Genomic DNA, 23,810 nt, shown 5'->3' on the forward strand with positions numbered 1-23,810 from the left:
AACGCAACAAGTTTGATGTCAAAACCGACGAGGGAATATTTCTGGGTTACTCGCTCACATCCAAGGCATACAGGGTCCTAAACAAGCATTCGAGAAAGATTGAAGAGACATACTATGTGACCTTTGACGACACCTATGTCAAGAAGCTACAGGCCAAAGAAGACACCGCAGGGGAAATCTTTCCTCTAACTAGCCAAATCACAGTCTCGGTCGCCAATTTATACGAGAAATTTCTGGAGCTCTTTGACGAACCAGAGAATGCTTCACTCTCCGAAGCAGGTGCAGCAGACAACAAAGTTGATCACATGAAGCAGATTGTCGAAGATGCTGCAAGAAGAATGCATGAAGGAGAATCAACCTCTGACGACTCTCCATCCAACAATGCTCAAGTCGAGGGGGAGCCAAGCTCACAAGTCGAGGGGGAGACAAGCTCACAAGTCCAGGGGGAGCCAAATTCTACATCTTCAACCGAAGGTGCTTCATCAACCGAAGAGGCCTCAACACCAGGAAGCTCAGTACCACAAGAAACACTTGAACCTCATGTTTTTCAAAGCTCATCAATTGAGGGGGAACATAATGATATGACGCTCGGTTACGATAGCCAATCTGAGCCAGAAGAAATAATTAATGCTGAACTAGACCCAACCTTTGATCCGAATTACCCTCCTCTTATCAAATGGACCAGAGATCATCCTGTCTCTCAAGTAGTTGGAGATGTCTCTGAAAAGGTCTTGACCCGATCACAACTGAAAGCAAAACAGACTTCCTTATTTTCAAAGGTTGAGTTTTGCATGTTCAACTCATTCGTATCAAAAGTTGAACCAAAGACAGTTAATACTGCCCTCGATCACTCTGATTGGGTTCAAGCAATGCAAGACGAGCTGAACGAATTTGAAAGGAACAAAGTCTGGCGCCTCATTCCAACTCCTCCAGATGCTTTGGTCGTTGGTCTCAAATGGGTATTTAGGAACAAAATGGACAAGGAAGGTAATGTTATACGGAACAAGGCTCATCTGGTGGTAAAGGGATATTGTCAGGAGGAAGGGATAGACTATGAAGAGACTTTCGCTCCAGTAGCTCGGCTAGAATCTGTTAGAATATTTCTGGCTTATGCTGCTCACAAGAACTTTGAGGTTTTCCAAATGGACGTCAAGTGTGCATTTCTCAATGGAGAACTCGAAGAAACGGTGTACGTGGAGCAACCTCCTGGGTTCGTGAACGAAAAGCATCCAAATCATTGCTATATTCTGGATAAAGCTGTGTACGGCCTTAAACAAGCTCCGAGAGCCTGGTTTGAAACGCTTACAAAATTTTTAAAGATGTCTAAATTCAAACAAGGTTCGGTTGACCCAAACTTCTTTCGCAAAAAGGAAGGTAACCACCTTATGATAGTTCAAATTTATGTCGATGACATCATCTTTGGCTCCACGAATCCCAGCTTAACGGCTGAATTCAGAAAGCTGATGGAGACTAAGTTTGAAATGAGCTCAATGGGTCCAATTAACTTTTTCCTTGGTTTAAACATAAGACAGGGACCCGAAGGCATCTTTATTAATCAGGAAGCTAACACGAAGACTCTCCTAGCAAAGTTTGGAATGATGGGAGACTCAAAAGTCAAAGTCCCAATGGCATTCGGCACCAAGCTTACCCCATCCCTAGACAAACCGGCTGTTGATATCACGCTCTATCGTCAAATGATTGGCTCATTAATGTATCTAACCGCTAGCAGACCTGATATCATGTTTTCTGTTTGTTACTGTGCTCGATTTTAGGCAAACCCACGCGAACCTCACATGCTTGCAGTGAAGAACATCCTACGCTACCTCAAGCGAACCACCTCCTTAGGTCTATGGTATCCATCCAACTCAGGCTTCTTTGTCCAAGCCTATTCTGATGCTGACCTTGGAGGATGTGGACTCGACCGTAAAAGCACAACTGGTGGCTGTCAATTTCTTGATGGGAAGTTAGTCAGCTGGCAATCCAAGAAACAAACGTGTGTGTCGCTATCTACTGCCGAAGCGGAATACATTGCAGCTGCATCATGCACGTCACAAGTGATTTGGATCCAAAGTCAACTTCGAGACTATGGACTCAATATGAAGAAGATCCCACTATATTGTGACTCTGAAAGTGCAATTAGGATCTGTCATAACCCAGTGCAACACTCCAAAACCAAACACATAGCACTGAGGTATCACTTCATCAAAGATCACGTGGAAGATGGAAACGTCGAAGTTCACTTCGTAAGAACCACTGATCAACTGGCTGACGTCTTTACAAAAGCTCTTCCTGAATCATCATTCAATAAAATATTGCAAGGACTAGGTATGATGGAATCAGAGTCAGTACCTCACGCTACCTCTCAAACTCAAACATAAGAACCAAAACCAACCGAACGTTCGGGTTCGGTTCAACTATCTGACCCACTCATTTCTTCAAAGATAGTTTTTCAATATTGTATAATTCTTGTACAATTCTGTTTTTCCTCGTTTGATTCAAAAAAAAAAAAAAAAATTCTTGTTTTCTTTCATTTCCAGGTTCTTCAAAATTTTCTAGAACCGAAACCAACCAAAGGTTCGGGTTCGGTTTTTTAGAATTTTCTAGAACCGAAATCAACCGAAGGTTCGGGTTTGGTTTTTCAAAACTTTTCTCAACCGAAACCAACCGAAGGTTCGGGTTCGGTTTTTCAAAACTTTTCTCAACCGAAACCAACCGAAGGTTCGGGTTCGGTTTATCTCAAAAATTCCAAATTTTTTTTCTTGTGTCTTAATGTTCGTTTATGGGGATACATTTGATGAAATACCTAAATGTCCCTAGAAGCATGCTGCTGTATGTGTCTCAAGCCTCATAAGATTTTGAATAATGGCCTTCATGACCTGGTATACACAAACCTTGTCTTCCCAATAAGGCCAATTCATTTATTCTAATCGTAAGCTACCTCATTCTTTTCTCACATGAGTTAAGAGTTTCCTGCTTGGTCCTTCTTTTCGCAGTAGAGGTACTTTGTTCTCTTACACCATCTCTACATTACTTCTCCACTACACTCATTCCATCATGGTAACCCTTGAGACTCTCAGAAATTACCACTGAGGTTTATGGTTACACAACATCTGTGTTTATGATCTTAGTATTGTGTCACTACGAACTAAGTGAAACCCAAAATTCCACACCTAACGAATTGACGGTGAACAATTAAATTGCTCAAGTTCTCACTAAAGAATTGATGAAAGTACCCTATTAAAATCTCCAATTTTATGTGATTCCTATGAAATTGTTACAAACCCATAACATTTCTTCCCTTGGGATCTCGTTCTTATTTTTCTTTCTGAGATTTTATTTTCAAGCTAGTCGTTTTTAGCCTAATTAAAAGAAGCCTTTCAACATTTATTTATAAATGGTTGATCGTAATTTCAACGAACATTCTTTTAAACCTTAAGTTCTTTCTTGTCCTGTGGCATTTAATGCGCGTGGTTAAACAGTAACGGCTTGTCCCTATGAAATGGCGCTTATTGGGCGGCGTGGTCCTAGGAACCTGACACTCTCTCTCCTACGTGATCATCGCACGTTCCAACTGTCATCCATAAGAGATTTGACCCGATTTTTCTCTCTCTTATCTCCCACTATAAATAGCCCGTTACACCTCCTTTTACCTCTTTACCACTTTCAAAATTTCCGAAACGCAAACACTCCCATACAGGATCATCTTCTTCTCACCTGCATCAATGGCTGACTCCTCTTCAGTTCATGCTACCTCACAAATTCTTCCCATTCGCCCACAGCAATGTTTGGTCATTGATCTTAACCCAATGGCATACGACCCCTACATGTCGCCAGTCATAGAGTGCTTAAAGTATTCCCAACTCGTTCCAGCACTTTCCAGAATCGAATCGGTGCCGATGGCGGCCCTATCGCAAGTCTACGCGACTGCATATTACGACAAGGCTGTCGACCGGGTATTTTTCGAGATTGGAGACCACAAAACCTCCGTCTCTCGCCCGCGTTTCTGCACTTTGCTCGGATTTGCTTCTGACCATTCCAGAGTTCATCCGGAGTCGATACAAATTGGTCATCTGTATAACATGTTTTACAACATGGGATACACAGAGGTTCTTACATCAGTTGCAAGATTCAAAAAGTCATGCTTGCCGCCACAATGGAACGGTTTATTTACAGTCCTTTTCAAGGGATTGTCGGAGAGAAGTTCAGGTTCAGATGGTGCAAGTCGTCTGTTCCTCACCATCATGTACGGAGTTTATAATGGGATCAACCTGGACTATGGGTTTGTTCTATGGCAACAACTTATTCAAAGCCTCTCTTCTTCATCCGGACACTCTGAAGTTTCGTTGGCCCGATTCTGGATACTAATAACTAAATGGGCCATGGACAGATTCGATGTTCCCACTGCTGAAGGTGCATCGATGTCTTCTGTTGGTACTTTCCATACCAAGAAGATCATCGTCTCAGATGCATCAAAATTCTCCTTTATTGGCTCTATCCCGGAGTCAATGTATGGTGATGTGCCTTCGGATAGCAGGTTGATTCGGCAGCTCAAGGAGCTAAGGCCATCTGGTCCAAGGGATCTGACCCCGGATATGCTCAGGTCTATTCATGATGTAGATAAACCGGTGAGCAGAGGTAAAAAGGCAGAAAAAGGAAAGCAACCCTCCAAAACATCAAAGGGACCTTCTTCTAAAAAGAGGAAACAGCCAAAAGCCGCACCATCCCCACCACTGAAGAAGAGGAAGACCCAACCGAAGCGGAAGCTTGTTATACCCTCTTCTTCGAGTGACTCTGAGGGTGAGAGTTCGGGTTCTGACGACTCTCAAGGGGATGCATCTCCTCAACGAGGCAATACACCACCTCGATCCCCTACCCCAGAGATTAACCTACCCATTTCCCCAATTCCTTCCCCTCCACCAATCTTTACAACTACAACCGAATCACCACATGTAACCGAACCTCCTCAACCCAAAACCCACACAACCGAAACTACTCATACTCAACCACCAACCGAAACTATACCATCACCCACTCAACCTGCTCCTACCAAACCCTCAACACCCCCAACCTCTCCACCCTCTTCATTTCATGAAAATGCATCTGAGGGTGAAAACCCTTATCTTGGGGGAGAAAACATGATCTTTGATTCGGTCTACTATAGTTCGTTTCAAGTTCAAAGTGACGAGGAGGATGATGCTCCAGTAACCAAGAAACATCTCAAAGAGCTCAACGAGAAGATTGACCTACTTCTCGCCTCCTCGTCTAACCAACAGTCCACTTTGTCTGAAGCTGCCCTTCAGATGATTGTTGATGCCTTCTCCAGGGCTCAACATGATTCTGCAGCCTCAGCAACTGCTGCAATTCAGGCATCTACCAGGGCATGCGAGGCAATGACCGAAAAAGTCGATAAACTATTTTCTGATGCCTCTACCTTGCTGCAGTCCCTGCAGGAAAGTGCAGATGCCACAAAGGCATCTTTGGAACCAATTGTCCAACAATTGGTCAATTTTGTCTCATCGGAGTTGCCTTCGTTCGCAACTCTACGTCAAACCATACGCGACGACAACTCGGCATTTACTGCCTCCATTGATGCTCGCCTCGCCAAGCTACAAGAAGATCTGGCAACCGAGCGTTCGTTAATGGACGATCTAGCAATCAAAACAACTGCACTTGAGGTCAAGACAACTCAACTCTCTCAATCCCAACAACAACTGGAAGATCTTCGATCTGAACGGGAGGTGTTCAAGACGTGTGTTTCGGATGTCCACGCTATTATATCCAACATTCTGGAAGCACACGATCCCATCCTAAACTTTTCGGTGAGGCGTTCCCTTGCTGAAAAGCTCTCTCCAGCCATCGATCTTCTCAACAAAGTAGAGGGCCTCCCAAGTTTTGTGTCCATTCCGAAACAAGGGGGAGATGAGAAGATTGGATCAAAACCACCTCCGTCCTCCAAAGCTACTCACACGACCGAACCATCTCCAACTGATCAAACTTTAGGTTCGGGTGTGAAGAACAAAGGCAAAAACATAGCTGAGGACGAAGACGAAGAAGGCGACAAGGAGACCATTGCTGACATTTTAAAACGAAAGAATAGTCGCAAGGATGGTGAAGATGCCAGTCGTGTGGCGCGTGAGGCTGCCGAAGCCGAACGCAAACAAAAAGAAGCCCACGATCTCCTTGAGAGCCGAAAGACTCTCTTCCCTGCCTGGACCAGGGAACGCTTAATCAAAGAGGCCATTGAAACTCCCAGCATCTTATGGCTCGAGCCGGTTATATCGTTCGACTGCAACAACACTGTCGATTCGCAGTTCGATATGCCGCTGACTCGAAAGGCGTTCATCTTCCACGTCTTCTCTAACATTTTTGAAGTCCCTCACCCGAACGCTGAGCTTGACAGGGAGCTCATTGACTTCTATCTGGCGGCTGCTCGTCCACAATTCCTTACATGGAGCGCCCAGAAGATTGTAAACGTTCGGGTGCTAAAACCTTATACTGAGGGACGTTTTATAAACGTTCGGTTCAAATTGATTCGGGGATCTGCAAAAACTGCTCATCTTATCTCCCTGGCAGATCTACCGAATCTAAATCCTCATGATTGGATCGTCCTATATAATATCCTTTTGACTAATGAAGCTGAATATGGTCCCATTCTAGACCATGTCAAAAGGATGTTAATATGCTACATCATGGAGGTTGCCCTAATGGATCAGGAGGTCGCCACAGTCTTCAAGAAGAAACCCAAAATTGCTCCTGTGGGATCGGCCAGTGATCTCAATCAAATGCTACTGGGCAGGATCGACCCGAGACGCAACACAGTTATGTTCACTCGAGCGGAAGGACAGAAATGTCTCTTCGCTTTAGCTGACAAGCATCTTTACACCACAACCTGTTTGGAGCATGTGCTGTTCATTGTCAAACGGTGTAAAGAGAACTTGGCCGATGATGTCAAGTATTTTGAAGATATGATTAACTGGTACATCCGGTTTAGACAGACCATTCTTTCAATCACCAAATGTCTGTTTAGTACCGTGAAGAAGGTACCGGTTTCAGCTGCTGGCCCAAGTAATAAGTGAAGGTCTCGCTCCAAATTGACGCAAAGGGGGAGATTGTTGGGCTGAAGATCATTTTTGTTGATTGCGTCTTTTGGGCTCGCTTAGCCTAAGGATTTTTGTGTACCGGTTTGGGCCTGTCCAACCGTGAACCTTTTATGTTTTGTATATATGTTTACGCTTGCATGCATATTAGTTTAAGGTTTGAGAGATCTGAGAATAGCGATACATCTAGACGACAACAGGTTTCTTTGATCGTTCTTGTAACCTTCCAATCCTCTACAGTTGATGTTCTTAATCGAGCTCTTCTGAGGATTTTGTTTAATCATTCGACACGTTTGATTCAATCTTCTCTCGTTCTTATTATTGTGTTTTTATCGTCTTTGTTTACTTACTTGTTCAAGATCTAATCGATCTTCATAGATTAAAAGATTGTTAAATCTCATCAGTTTTTAAGATTCATAAATATGACTTTTCACATAACTTGAAGACAAGTTACAAAGACATATTTGATGAACTTCTTTTAAACTAATATGGATTGAAAACAACTAAAACATAATTTTTTTTATTATCAATCTAAACTAACTCATAAATCAAGGAAACATAAAATTCTTGAAAATTCATAACTTGAGGACAAGTTATGAACTCCATACAATTTTCAACAAGATCACGAATTATATCACCAAACAATTTGCACACAATTCCTATGATCTAGCAAAACTCATAAGCATGATTATTCATAATCAACAATTTTCAAGAATAATATGAGCACATATAAACTTGAAACTTTTGTTATAGCATTGAAATTGGTTTAACATAATCATTACCACATTAAAACCAGTTTTATAAGCCCAAAACAGTCAAAGGTAATGATTCTAAACTAATTCCAGTACAAAAACTCGAAAATATGTTGTCTGGGGGTCCAACTCATCGAGTGCATGAACGAACATGGTGAGTTGGATGCATTTTGCCTTGGACTTCTCGAGTCCCTTCATGGACTCGGCGAGTCGGCTGGGTAGACAACACCAAAATTCGATTTTTAAGCAGTTTAAGCAAGTATAACAAGAAAACAAGCCTAGTCTCTGATACCACTGTTGGACTTTGAGCAATCTAACACTCCTAAGTGTACATGCAACACTAAATACCTTGGATCTATGTTTTCTCTATTATACATGAAAATATCAACTTTACAAGGTATTGTTCTATTCTAGCATACAAAACTTTGAATAACACAAGTTAGAGTAACATAACTTTTGTTGGTGCTTATCTTCATGAAGCTTTAGTGCCTAGTGTCCCAAGTGTGACACCTCAAATGGTTCACACAACACCATAAGCACTTGGAATAACTTAGAGAGAAATTAGAACACTTCAAGAATCGGCTTGCCCTCCATGCATTACTAGTGGCCGATTTCTCACATCAATAAGATGCTTATATAGTTGTTACAATTAGGGTAAACCCTAATTGTCATGGTTTCCATTTCCTTGGATCCATGGGTTCAAATACACCATGGAGCATCTAATGGGTTTGAGCCCAATATGATAATCCATGGAGCATTAGCCCACTATATAAGTATGGATGATTTACACAATCAACCCATATATTTAATTAGTCTTCTTTTGATCACTTAATTAATTCTAAATCAATTATTGATCAATATTAATTAAATAATCTTATTAATATATTAGAACTTATAATATATTAATAAACCTTAAGTGTTATTTCTGTCATTTGAGTCTATCCAAGTGCATGATGCCATGCAACCCAAATGGACCATGCTGGGTCGGGTCAAGTCTTACCAATTATAGTTATGGACTTAGACATTAATCCAACAACCTTATCGCCTTGCGCCTCCGGAGATGCAGCAGTTATTCTCACATCTGCAGGAGTTGCTAGGGAAAGGGTTTATCAGGCCGAGTAGTTCGCCGTGGGGAGCCCCAATCCTTTTTGTTAAGAAAAAGGATGGTTTACACCGGATGTGCATTGATTACTGGGAGTTGAACAAGTTGACGGTCAAGAATTGTTACCTACTTCCGAGGATGAATGATTTGTTCGATCAGTTGCAGGGGGCGTCTTGGTTTTCTAAGATCGATCTGAGGTCTGGGTATCATCAGATGAGAATCCGCGAGGAGGATGTCCAGACGATGGCCTTCAGGACACATTATGGGCACTATGAGTTCGTGGTGATGCTTTTCGGGCTCACCAACACACCGGCATCATTCATGGACCTCATGAACCGGGTGTGTAGGTCCATGTTGGATCGTTCGGTGATTGTATTCATCAATGATATTTTGGTATATTCGAGGTATAGAGAGCAACGTGAGGAACACCTGAGAAAGATTCTGGGTGTACTGAGATCGGAGAGCCTCTATGCCAAGTTCTCCAAGTGTGATTTCTGGTTCTGAGAGGTCCAGTTCCTGGGACACCTCGTTAACCAGAATGGTATTTTGGTCGATCCAGCCAAGATTGAGGCAGTTATGAGATGGGAATGTCGAGATCCTTCACCGAGATCAGGAGTTTTATGGGACAGGCCGGATACTATCGGAGATTTATCAGAGATTTTTCCAAGATTGTCATCCCTCTCACTAGTTTGACCCGGAAGGGCGTTGCGTTTACTTGGGGTCCTGAGTAGCAGACCTCATTTGAGACCCTTCACCAAAGATTATGCGAGGTTCCTGTGTTTGACCTTCCAGAAGGAATGGAGGATTTTGTGGTTTAGTGCGATGCATCTATTATGGGCATGGGTGTGGTGCTATTGCGAAGAGGTCACGTGATAGCATACGCATCGAGGCAGTTGAAGCCTCATGAGACGATATATCCTACCGACGATCAGGAGCTGGGGGCAGTGGTGTTTTCCCTCAAGATCTGGCATCACTATTTGTACAGGGTTTGGTGTACCATTTACATGGACCACAAGAGTTTGAAGTATCTTATGGATCAACCCGACCTTAACATGCGACATAGGAGATGGTTGGATGTGGTGAAAGATTATGACTACGAGATTCGTTATCATCCGGGGAAGTCTAATGTGGTAGCCAACTCCTTGAGCCATAGAGCAGAGAGTACCCTGATCCGAGACGTGTGTATGAGGATGATAGTGATGACTCCAGTCTTAGATATCATTTGAGAGGCCCATGTAGAGGTCGTGAGACCAGAGAACCGCAAGAGGGAGCAGGTGATTGGACAGGTGTCCGAGTTTGTGACGGACAACAGAGGATTTATGACCTTTCAAGGAAGGATTTGGGTTCCCTATACGGGCAGAGCTTGATGCACACTGATGGAGGACGCGTATAGATCGTGATTCTGGATCCACCCCGGTGCCACTAAGATATATTTGGACCTGAAGAGAGATTATTGGTGGCCTTGTATGAAGAGAGATGTTGCATGGGTAGTTGAGAGGTGCTTGACCTGTCGCAGGGTTAAGGTCGAGCACCAGCGTCCTTATGGCAAGTTGCAGCCATGGGAGGTTCCCCAGTGGAAATGGGAACAAATATCTATGGATTTTATCACCAATTTTCCGAGGATCACGCAGGGTTTCGACGCGATTTGCGTGATTGTGGATCGGTTGACGAAGAGCGCTCAGTTTCTTGCTATCAGTGAGAGCTCTTCTGCTCTAGGTTGGCAGAGAAATATGTGCGAGAGGTGGTAACTAGCCATGGGGTGCCAACATCTATAGTGTCCGATCGGGATTTGCATTTTACTTCCAGGTTCTGGAAGAAGTTCCATGAGGCGTTAGGAACGTGATTGCATTTTAGCACAACCAACCACACGCAGATAGAAGGACAAAGTGAGCGGACAATTCAGATGCTCGGAAATGACACCCTGAAAATCTCCAAGTCACACCCTCGAAAAACTGAAGAAGCAGAAACCTCGTGTTCGTTGGTGATAGACACTCACAACGGACACTCTAACTCGCCCACTGGTGCACTGAACCCCCTACTAAATGTTTGAGATACGAAGGACCGACACACGCCTGAGTCAAATAAGACCAAAGCAGGCAAGGAGTTCACCAAAAATGTAACTAACCATAGGTGCCACAGATAAGAATGCAACAGATATAAAAATAACGATAGAAACATACCAGCAACCACATCTGGTGCTGCTCTGGCGTCCTCCGCTGTAAGCTGGAAGGCACGACCCTGAACCTTTGGAGGCTCGGTCCTGACTGGTCTCCCATCCGTGATCCTCAAAGTAGCCGGCACTGGAGCCTGCACCGGCTTGGCGGCGAGTAACGGGCATTTGGCCTTCAAATGGCCAACCTGATCACAATGGTAACATAACCTCAGACTCTGAACTGGAGCGGCCTGGCGACAGTCCCTCGCGTAATTCCCCTCCCTTCCACACTTGTGGCATCCACTACCAGGTCGATACACACCAAAATGACCCTTGCCACACTTCCCACATGTGTGGCTCTGCTGACCAACAGTCCTAGTATCAGCGGTCTTAGACCGCTTCGACGCCGACTGAGAATGTCTCGGGGCCTGCCGCTGTTCTCTCAACTATTGCTCAATCTCCAACTCATGCCGTCTGGCAGCCTCCTGCAACTCTAGAAGAGTATCACAACGCTGGGTAGACACAAACTGACGGATATCCGTCTTGGGCATACTCAGATAACGAGTCATCTAAGCCTGCTCTGAAGCAAACTCCGGGCAAAACATCGCCCTCTCAGTGAACATCCGGGTGATCTCTGTCACAGACTCCCCATCCTGTCTCAAACTCAGAAACTCCTATGACAATCGCTCCCGTTCAACCAGTGGAATGTAACGGGCACGGAACATATACCTGAACTGCTCCCAAGTAACAACATCTCTCTGATCATCAGAGTATGACCCAGTCGCAAATCTCCACCAGTCCTTGGCCCCCGACCTAAGCAGGTTCAGAGCACACCTGAACTTATGGTCAGCAGGACACGAGCAGGTGAAGAAACACCCACCACATCTGAAATCCACCTCATAGCCTTGATTGGATCCTGCATCCCATCATAAGTAGGGGATTCATGTTATCGAAGTCCCTGTACTGAAAACCCCTGCCAACTCCTCCCCCCGTCGCTGATACAGCTGATGCAGCTGCTGCATCGATTGTCTCTACAAGGGCTGCATAGCGCTCATCAAAATACTCCACCATGGCGGTCTTAATCGACCCGAACATCTCCGGTAACTAAGCCCGTAATGCAGCAGCAACCTCATCATGCATGATTTCCCGAATCCTAGCATCTAACTCCTCTGTACCCATTTGCACTACTGGCTCAGGTGCTATCGGCCCCTCCTGACCTCCATCCCCTGATCCTGATCTCGAACCAGATCTAACCACGAAGCTTCTCGTCATCACCATTCTCAAACATAGCACAAGATATTAGATAATTCATATAAATATTTGGGAGCCAACTCCCTACTAACCCTAGGGATTGCGATTTACTTGGCATGCGTATAGGTTCTCTGCTTTCAGTAGCATGGGCCCCCACTACCTTCCACACTTACCCATATTCATCCCAAGTATCCCCACAACACCCTAACAATATGCACAACAAGTCAAGCGCTCAACCCTCACTCATAGAGGAAGGCTAAATATCTGTAACGCCCGTAGATTCGGGCTAGTCAATTTAGAGACGATAAGCATCAAAAAATGACTTTTTGATGGAAGATTATTTAGAGGGATTAATCTTAACCAAGTTGTAGTATATGTCACAAGGTTTCCATTCATATAAAGAATGCCAAAATCCGAGTTATAACGAAGAAGTTATGTCCTGTCGAAGTTTCGCGACCGAACCAGCACGATCCAGTGCGACCCAGCACGACGTAAATAGTGAACTTAAGGTAGATAGATATCTATCCTTAGTGATCTAAACAAGATTTGAAGATTTGTTCGATAGTATTTCAATGATAAAAAGACAGACGAAAACGGAGTTCAGGTGAAGGAGTTATGAATTTCGAACGAAGTTTTCCTGTCCCGACCTACTATAGATAACATATAAGTAATATACTTATAATATATTAAAAAATAAAGTCAAAATTAGCCAATGGAGTCTAGCCTACGCTTCGAGGCAGCTGAAGCCTCATGAGGCAAACTATCCAATGCATGATTTGAAGTTGGGGGCAGTTGTTTTCGCCCTCAAGGTTTGGCATTATTATCTTTATAGGGTTCGTTGTACCATTTACACAGACCATAAGAGTTTGAATCATCTTTTGGATAAGCCAAATCTGAATATGAGACAGCATCGATGGCTAGATGTGGTGAAGGATTATGATTATGAGATCCTTAAACACTCAAGGAAGGCCAATTTTGTGGCCGACACACTTAGCCGCAAGGAATCCCCGATCCGAGATGTTTGTCTAAGGATGACGATAGTGAATCCACTACTGGAGCAGATCCGCAAGGTGCACGCGAGTTGTAGAACATAATCTCACCTTCGCGGCGATATGAAGAACATCGAAAACGGAGTTCGTATGCGAAAGTTATGAATTTCTGAAGTTCGAGGCGCGAAACCCCAAAACTGTCAGAGACCACGATGTGGCAAGCAGTGCCACGACGTGGCAAGTGTCGTGACACCTCCGGGAGGCCCCCAGATGCAACTTGGGATGACGCATGCAGTGACGACCAAGCCCACGACGTGGAAAAAGGTTTCCACGACGTGGCAAGGGCCAAATTTTCCTTATAAATAGATTTGAAGGGCCAACCGTTTAGGATTGCTATTTTGTAACAACAGCAAAAATTAGGTCAAAATTTAAAATTTTATAAAACCATAATTAAGTATACTAAGTGGTAGATATTGTAACAAGGTTTTCATACATATAAAGAACACTAAAATCCGAGTTATAACGAAGAAGTTATGACCATTCTAAGTTTCCCGACAAAAACCGGCAATACGAAGTTACGTAAAAACGCAAAGTTTCAACAAAACACTTTTTGACCTTAGGTGTCTAAATGAAAGTCATAGATATCGTCAAACCGTAACCATACATGAAAAGAACGCTCAAGTCGGACATCATTTGAAGTCAATTGGGTTAATATTCGCAAATGGGAGTCATAAATGATGAAATTGTAGAAATTCTAAAGAGATAAATGCGAAGGTGATAAATGCGAAGGTGATAAATGCGAAAGTGATAAATGCGAAGGGATGCGAAGGGTGTAAGAATGAAGATGCGAAGTATTTCACAGTAGAATGCGAATTGGGGAAGAAAACAGAAGATTTCAAATATTGTCCCTGAAGTTTCGCATTTTTGGAAATCAATACTCAACTTCGCAAATGGGAGTCATAAATGATGAAATTGTAGAAATTCTAAAGAGATAAATGCGAAGTGATAAATGCGAAGGTGATAAATGCGAAAGTGATAAATGCGAAGGGATGCGAAGGGTGTAAGAATGAAGATGCGAAGTATTTCACAGTAGAATGCGAATTGGGGAAGAAAACATAAGATTTCAAATATTGTCCCTGAAGTTTCGCATTTTTGGAAATCAATACTCAACTTCGCAAATGGGAGTCATAAATGATGAAATTGTAGAAATTCTAAAGAGATAAATGCGAAGGTGATAAATGCGAAGGTGATAAATGCGAAGGGATGCGAAGGGTGTAAGAATGAAAATGCGAAGTGCACGAACCCAGGGACACGTCCCATCCGACCCGCGTGCCAGCGACACGTCCCATCCGACCCGCGTGCCAGCGACACGTCCCATCCGACCCGCGAACCCAGGAACCCGTCCCATCAGACTCGCGTACCAAGGCTGACCAGCCTCCCTATAAAAGGGCATGCGAAGGCTTCCGAAAAGGGGGCTCATTCTCTCTCATTTTTCTTGCGTATTTCCTCATTTTCCGTGCTCGTACTACCACGAAGCCCTGGTCACTTCGTGCAAGATCTGAAGGTCGATTTTCTCCCGAGGAATCCCGAGATTTCCGAGGAAAAATCCATTTCCCGAGACGAAACTCTACCGTTTTTCCATCTCGCTATCTTCAAGTTGTCAAGTGAGTTCATACCCCTTTTTAACACACTTTAAATACATCTTTAAATACTTTTACAACTCTTTTAGGGGGGGGAATACAAGTAAACATACGGTTATTATCGTGCATTAGACTTATACGAGGAGTATAATGATCTTCGTTGTTAAAACATTTTATACATTCTAAAAACTTATGATTTCGGTTTATCAAATCATTGTGTGAAAGGTTAAACTTTGCATACAAAACTATCATGTTAATATATACTAAATTGAGAATCCATGAGACGCGCACATCTTCCAACTTTACTTTTCTTTATTAGAAAGTACTGCAGTAAGGCCTGTTTATAACCAGAATCTCCCGCGACGAGAACGTGTCAAATGTGTATAGATCTATACGGGAAGTCATGATCCCGCACCCTGACTGTTAGCTACAGTCCGTCTTTTGGGGTGACAGTTGTCATAGCAATGCGACGCCTGAAGAACGTCGTTACAGGCATATTATGTTTAGTATGGTTATAAAAACTCATCGGATATACAATTATTATGATATTAAGTTATGATGAACGAGTGGTTATTAAAACTATTCTTCATCCAACCGGTTCGATCTTCACGTAGTTTTATTATATATAAAACTATGACACATTTACGAGAAACGTGGTTTCTTACAATTTTCGGTCTTAGAGACTGGTATTATGTGCGAGGAAAAATAAAAGTGTTTCCTGCATACAAACAAAATAGGAAAAGAAGGGATTTTTCCGGTGCAATCATTTACAACTTATAAACATATATGGGATTTTCTGGAACTAATGCATTCATTTTCAACACCACAAATCACAACTCTTTACATGTTGAAGCACTACGTTTACTGGAAAACATACACCTATTTTGGAATGGCATCCAATTTTTCTAAACAACTTATGGACTCACCAACTTAATTGTTGACACTTTTTCTTTGAAATAACTTGTATTCTCAGGAAATCGCTAAGCAGGTTGGGATTCAACTTTTGGGATTAACGCGCTGGCATTAATTACTTCATTCTAATTGAAGTTTATGTACCTTTATTTTTAACATGTAATGAATACAACTATGTAAACATTTAGCAACTTATTATATATGGTGGTGTGTACTTTCCTTTCTATGAACTGTTATGATATTGAACATGACGTCCTCCGCCCCCGAACGTTTCCGCCGTTCTGGTTTGGGGGTGTGACAGATTGGTATCAGAGCATTGTTTATAGTGAATTAAGTATATCAACCCATAAAAGATATACTAACTATAAATACATAAGGGATTAAAAATACTCTGACCAAGAGTCTATACTTTAAATAGTAAAATATTTAAGTAGGTATACGTGCTGCATTCATACTAAAATCAGTGTCACTAGGACAATACAAAAGAATTACGATTGTTGGACAACACAAGTGGGCTTAGAGACATATGGTCAAAACTGGGAAGATATAGCCTGATCGCCTATATTATCCGAGAGTTGACTAGCATGTGCCTAAGTTTAAGTGTGTGGTTGCAACAATGCTAAAACCTTACCAACCCTACCACAAAGAGAACAATAGAACCTAACAATAAATTTAAAAATACTATAGGTGTATTTTGGTGTTACTATGATTACTTTATACTTGAGAATTAAAACGGGATCTTCATTACTAAATTGATAGTTGCTAAGTGGATACACTAAGGCTGCATGTAATTAGGATGTTATAGACTTAGAATCTATGATAATTTTGCCTTACCCCTATTCTGTGTGAATTTGGAATTAAGGTTACTTATTCGAAGGTCTATCATATTTAGATTACACATAGCTGGTATGCACTTCACAAATAGCGATGTAACTGATGAAGGTTTTCTACATAATTATCTAGATAGTTTGTCTAATAATTTTCCACTTACCCTAAATTCTCGCATAGAAATCACAGTTGGACTCCATCCCCTTGACAACCAGTATCTTTCGAATGAAGTTATAGCTGGTTGGTTTGGAGAAGAACCATAGAACGATCATCCTATGGGATGACCACCGTGATGAAGGCTTTTCTTACGATGCTAAATCCGAACTAGAGTTTGAGAACCTACCCCGAGCAGCTCCCTTTCCAATTCCTAACCCTCGTCCGACTCTTCATGGCCCGACGCCTGATTCGGTGGAATGCTTGGAACCATAGAGCCAAGGACAAGATCAGCCTATGCTATTTAATGGCGACCGAAGTTTTTACGACTTGAGCAATGAGGACTTAGCAGATATAGTCTTGCCAATCTTGGTCCGCAGAGTGGCCCAAAATGAGATTCAAGGCAGGTCAGCCCAACATCAGATTGCCGAAGTTGTCACCGATGCGAGGATGCATACCCTCCACACCATTCATCTAGAAGATGCCCACGAGAGATCAGAGAGAAACCATGAAATCCTGTTGCAAACACTAGCTGGATCACGAGCCGAAGGCTAAGAGCTCCAAGTACGCCAGATGGTGTGCGAAAGACACCTACTTGACATGGAACGTCAATTGGTTGAACTAAGAGTTCACCAGAGGGATGACCGTCGCCGTAGTGGACGCTTTACTTTATTTCCCTTATAAAAAGAAATCGTGTTCTTCTGTTTATGCCCGATGTGGCATTTTCTATGAAATTATCTTGTTCCGTAAGTACTTTAGCTAGGTCTTTATGCTGTCAGGAACTATCTTCTATGGATATGATGTAAGACCTTTACAAGGTCATTTTCCCGAATCTTTAACATCGTGAATATCAAAAATATTGACAGCCGGCTAACTTTTGGCATCATTCCTCATACAAGTACTTTTATCTTACTTTCATTGGAGTCTATCTGAATCATACTTTAGTCAAGTCATTGGACTAAGGTAATTTATTTCAAGAGACACTTCCAAGTCTCTTTCAGTGGTTGGATCTCGTTATTCACCAACCCACGATACCTCAACTTGTACAACAAACGTCTTGAGAACATTCTACGAACTTACCTCTATTCATTACTAGGACTGCATCATAGGGATGTAGGTCAAACCTTCGCGAACATACTCTCATTCTGTACTAGGACTGCATCATAGAGATGTAGGTCAAACTTTTGAGAACATCGTGGTACTCTTAACATGAACAATCTAAGTACATCAGGGTCAACCAGAATCGCTTACAAATCTTTACCCTTTTATGTTACAGAATCATGTCGCCAAAGAAAAACGAACAACCCATCAACCAAGCACCAACCCTCCAGATCGATGCAACTACCGTTCAAGCTGCAGTCTCGGCTGCTGTGTCAGCTTTTCTGACCCACCTTCATGCTAACAATGCGAATGGTAGCGGGATTAGTAACAACAGTTCCAATCCAAGTAACAATCAAGTACCACAGCGAACGACAAGCTACCATGACACCCCAATTTCCAAGACAAAGAGAAACAAACGAAAGTTTTGGGATAGGATGAAGGACAAATCGCGTAAAGGGACGAACAAGAAACAACCACGAGTAACGACCTCCACAACTACGGTATCTATACCTCCTACTACCGTCCCTTCAGAAACACCAGTTGTCCCTAACCCAGCCCGAAAATATGCTGGAAACCTCCCAAATTGCATCAAATGTAATTATCACCACTTTGGACCTTGTCGGGGGAAGCAGTGCTCAAACTGCAACAAAAAGAGGCACACCAAACGTTACCGCAAGAGTCTATCAAAACCGATCAACAACCCGCCCAACGCCGATGGAAATCCGACTTGCCATCACTGTGGTGAGTATGGGCACTATAAAAGAGATTGCTCGAAAAAGGAAAGAACCTACGTTCCCATAACTCCTACCCGACGTTTCACTTCCACCACCAATATGGGTACTGTCCATATATGTCACCAATGCGGTGAAATTGGACACCTCCAGAAGGATTGCCCGATAACGCAGAACTCTGGCGCAGACGGGAAGATTCTCAGAATCACAGCTGCAGGAGAGCCTGCTCAAGAACCACGTTAATATAATTAAGGTGTTTCGTTGTAACAGACGTATAAACTATCTAGGACTAGTGCAACTAGAGTCTTACCTTTTGCGAGATCCTGTCAGTAAATGAATTCTCGTGCTGCGTATACTTGTCTTTTGTAGTATATCTTATTCGCAGCAATAGTCTAGTGGTAAACCTAAAGTACTGTAACTCTGTTCGTGGTTGCACGGTTGTGTTTTGTCTGTAAACGTCTTATGTTTAATTCTAATGTCTATAAAGTTTTTGTATGATTCCGACATTATCATACAATCAGATTCCATTTGATCGACGCGAAAACAACTTCACACGTACGTCCCTATCTTCTAGATCACTTTTCCAGGAGTACCTCTTAGTTATTGTTTCTCATCCTTTCCGAAGAAAAATTCAACAAACCGCCCCGAAGTACCACTCGTACAACACGTCAAGTTCAATCCAAAGACCCATACGGTTGATCTATTGTTGAAGAATGTATACATAAGGGTAGTATATAATCAAGGTTCTACAGGTTTAGAATTGATGATTCCACTCTAACTTCTTTTCCTCGTTGGGATGTGAGCTTAAAGAAGAATCATTTATTCGACTACCTTTTCAATCTTAATTATATACGACTCGTATACGCAAAACTGAAATTGATGAACCAGGTATGAGTTCTAAGATGAACTTCAAGATGGAGACTACTTAAGAAGACTACGAGTGATCATGCTGCCATGCGAGTAAACTTAGAAGCCCAATGCGTATCCTTTCTGTCGATTGGGACAAGAAAGTCAGATAGAACAAAAGTACCTACCATTTTTCCTTAGGTCATGAGCAATCATACTTTAGTTTAGATCTTCACGTCACCTAATCAACCACAAGGTTTTGACTTCATAATCAGTACGAATTGGTTTTGTTCTTATACAAGAGGAAAGGTCACTACCTATACCTCAAAACAACTTAAGACACAGGGAGCTAACTATACAACACATGATCTTGAGTCAGGAGCAATGATAATCGCTCTGAAGATCTGGAGGCACTACTTGTAGGGTACAAGGTGTATTAATTTCACAGTCCACAAAACACCCAACATATCATTTAGAAATACCACGCTTACAACAAGTCAAATCCAAGCTCAAAAACTAGCAGTGAATCCAACCATGAATTTCAAAACATAGCTGCCCTAATTCATCGAGTGAATATGCTAACAGTTAGAAGAACATAAGTAAATAAAACCAAAACCGCACGATCCCGATCGGTCGAAGTGATAGGTGGAGTAATGAAAGTCCGCTGAAATACACACATTAGGATCTAGATTCATAAAGGAACAAGAGGAACAAATGGACCATAAGCACTCACGCCTGCCTGCAAAAATTGGAGTCCCAGTCAAAATGCGAATTTCGGGACGAAATTCTCTCTAACGAGGGGATAATGTAACAACAGCAAAAATTAGGTCAAAATTTAAAATTTTATAAAACCATAATTAAGTATACTAAGTGGTAGATATTGTAACAAGGTTTTCATACATATAAAGAACACTAAAATCCGAGTTATAACGAAGAAGTTATGACCATTCTAAGTTTCCCGACAAAAACCGGCAATACGAAGTTACGTAAAAACGCAAAGTTTCAACAAAACACTTTTTGACCTTAGGTGTCTAAATGAAAGTCATAGATATCGTCAAACCGTAACCATACATGAAAAGAACGCTCAAGTCGGACATCATTTGAAGTCAATTGGGTTAATATTCGCAAATGGGAGTCATAAATGATGAAATTGTAGAAATTCTAAAGAGATAAATGCGAAGGTGATAAATGCGAAGGTGATAAATGCGAAAGTGATAAATGCGAAGGGATGCGAAGGGTGTAAGAATGAAGATGCGAAGTATTTCACAGTAGAATGCGAATTGGGGAAGAAAACAGAAGATTTCAAATATTGTCCCTGAAGTTTCGCATTTTTGGAAATCAATACTCAACTTCGCAAATGGGAGTCATAAATGATGAAATTGTAGAAATTCTAAAGAGATAAATGCGAAGTGATAAATGCGAAGGTGATAAATGCGAAAGTGATAAATGCGAAGGGATGCGAAGGGTGTAAGAATGAAGATGCGAAGTATTTCACAGTAGAATGCGAATTGGGGAAGAAAACATAAGATTTCAAATATTGTCCCTGAAGTTTCGCATTTTTGGAAATCAATACTCAACTTCGCAAATGGGAGTCATAAATGATGAAATTGTAGAAATTCTAAAGAGATAAATGCGAAGGTGATAAATGCGAAGGTGATAAATGCGAAGGGATGCGAAGGGTGTAAGAATGAAAATGCGAAGTGCACGAACCCAGGGACACGTCCCATCCGACCCGCGTGCCAGCGACACGTCCCATCCGACCCGCGTGCCAGCGACACGTCCCATCCGACCCGCGAACCCAGGAACCCGTCCCATCAGACTCGCGTACCAAGGCTGACCAGCCTCCCTATAAAAGGGCATGCGAAGGCTTCCGAAAAGGGGGCTCATTCTCTCTCATTTTTCTTGCGTATTTCCTCATTTTCCGTGCTCGTACTACCACGAAGCCCTGGTCACTTCGTGCAAGATCTGAAGGTCGATTTTCTCCCGAGGAATCCCGAGATTTCCGAGGAAAAATCCATTTCCCGAGACGAAACTCTACCGTTTTTCCATCTCGCTATCTTCAAGTTGTCAAGTGAGTTCATACCCCTTTTTAACACACTTTAAATACATCTTTAAATACTTTTACAACTCTTTTAGGGGGGGGAATACAAGTAAACATACGGTTATTATCGTGCATTAGACTTATACGAGGAGTATAATGATCTTCGTTGTTAAAACATTTTATACATTCTAAAAACTTATGATTTCGGTTTATCAAATCATTGTGTGAAAGGTTAAACTTTGCATACAAAACTATCATGTTAATATATACTAAATTGAGAATCCATGAGACGCGCACATCTTCCAACTTTACTTTTCTTTATTAGAAAGTACTGCAGTAAGGCCTGTTTATAACCAGAATCTCCCGCGACGAGAACGTGTCAAATGTGTATAGATCTATACGGGAAGTCATGATCCCGCACCCTGACTGTTAGCTACAGTCCGTCTTTTGGGGTGACAGTTGTCATAGCAATGCGACGCCTGAAGAACGTCGTTACAGGCATATTATGTTTAGTATGGTTATAAAAACTCATCGGATATACAATTATTATGATATTAAGTTATGATGAACGAGTGGTTATTAAAACTATTCTTCATCCAACCGGTTCGATCTTCACGTAGTTTTATTATATATAAAACTATGACACATTTACGAGAAACGTGGTTTCTTACAATTTTCGGTCTTAGAGACTGGTATTATGTGCGAGGAAAAATAAAAGTGTTTCCTGCATACAAACAAAATAGGAAAAGAAGGGATTTTTCCGGTGCAATCATTTACAACTTATAAACATATATGGGATTTTCTGGAACTAATGCATTCATTTTCAACACCACAAATCACAACTCTTTACATGTTGAAGCACTACGTTTACTGGAAAACATACACCTATTTTGGAATGGCATCCAATTTTTCTAAACAACTTATGGACTCACCAACTTAATTGTTGACACTTTTTCTTTGAAATAACTTGTATTCTCAGGAAATCGCTAAGCAGGTTGGGATTCAACTTTTGGGATTAACGCGCTGGCATTAATTACTTCATTCTAATTGAAGTTTATGTACCTTTATTTTTAACATGTAATGAATACAACTATGTAAACATTTAGCAACTTATTATATATGGTGGTGTGTACTTTCCTTTCTATGAACTGTTATGATATTGAACATGACGTCCTCCGCCCCCGAACGTTTCCGCCGTTCTGGTTTGGGGGTGTGACATATTTTCTCTCTTCTCTCTCCCATTTTGCATCGATTTGCGTGCCAGAAGTACCCCGAAGCCCCGGTAATATTCCCGAGTCCCGAACCAAGTCCCGAGATCCCGAAGATCCCGAGAAGTGCGGTTTCCGAGCTGAAGCTCTGCCCGCGAGAAGTTCGATTTTTGCGGAGATCTTCCAGATCTACCGAAGAATACTACTTCTGCAAGTCGTAGTGCTGTCCGATCATCTTCTGATCAAGTGAGTGTATACTACCTTTCATAAACACGATAATAATACAAGTATGGTTTTAGTGTATTAAGTTTATTGTTGTTTATATGTGTGAGTGTGTAGTTACTTTCTTCTAACGCATAATTATGAAGTATTTTATACGAAATACGTGTTATGTGTATATATATTGTGGTTTATATGTGTGAGTGTGCGGTTACTCTCTTCTAAACACATAAATATAAAGCATTAGCTATGAAATACGTGCTATGTGTTATATATTAATTGTCTATATGGGATGGGCTTGAAATTGATGTTTTTATATGCGTGTTAAATGATTTAAACTATATATGTAATTTATATCTACAAATATGTTGGGTAGAACATGGGTAGATGAAATAGTTGATGTGTGTTGAACGAATGTGATAAGAGAAAGGTGAGGATAATTAGGTGATGAGAAACAGTTGATGATGATTAGGTGATGAGAAATAGGTGATGATAGAAAGGTGATGATAATTAGGTAATGATAAATAGGTGATGTGAGATGAGAGGAGATACCATAACCTTGACCGGCGATGTGGAAATTTGGCGATGTAGTCATCTACCAGAGTATAGATGGCGACCACAGACTATTCTAGATGACCCCGTGGAAACACCAGCAGGCTCATAACCTGTAGGTGATGAATTACGAGTCCAGGCGATGTTGTGGCTACGTATTCATGCGATGATACTCTAACCCTTACTATGAATTACGAGTCCAAGCGATGTTGTGGCTATGTATTCATGCGATGATA

The 23,810-nt window shown here is 41.9% G+C and overlaps 2 long non-coding RNA genes across 2 annotated transcripts; both read left to right on the forward strand.

Annotated features, from left to right (window-relative positions):
• The first annotated feature begins 14,733 nt into the window (after nucleotides 1-14,733).
• On the forward strand, nucleotides 14,734-16,119 carry LOC145033952 (uncharacterized). Its single transcript, XR_013677797.1, has 2 exons — nucleotides 14,734-15,007; nucleotides 15,957-16,119. It is a non-coding gene; the product is annotated as an uncharacterized LOC145033952 (long non-coding RNA).
• A 5,232-nt stretch (nucleotides 16,120-21,351) lies between these two features.
• On the forward strand, nucleotides 21,352-22,737 carry LOC145033953 (uncharacterized). Its single transcript, XR_013677798.1, has 2 exons — nucleotides 21,352-21,625; nucleotides 22,575-22,737. It is a non-coding gene; the product is annotated as an uncharacterized LOC145033953 (long non-coding RNA).
• Nucleotides 22,738-23,810: the final 1,073 nt, after the last annotated feature.

Source organism: Lactuca saligna, chromosome 3, assembly GCF_052625555.1.
Source record: "Lactuca saligna cultivar CGN05327 chromosome 3, ASM5262555v1, whole genome shotgun sequence".
Taxonomy (NCBI): Eukaryota; Viridiplantae; Streptophyta; class Magnoliopsida; order Asterales; family Asteraceae; genus Lactuca; species Lactuca saligna.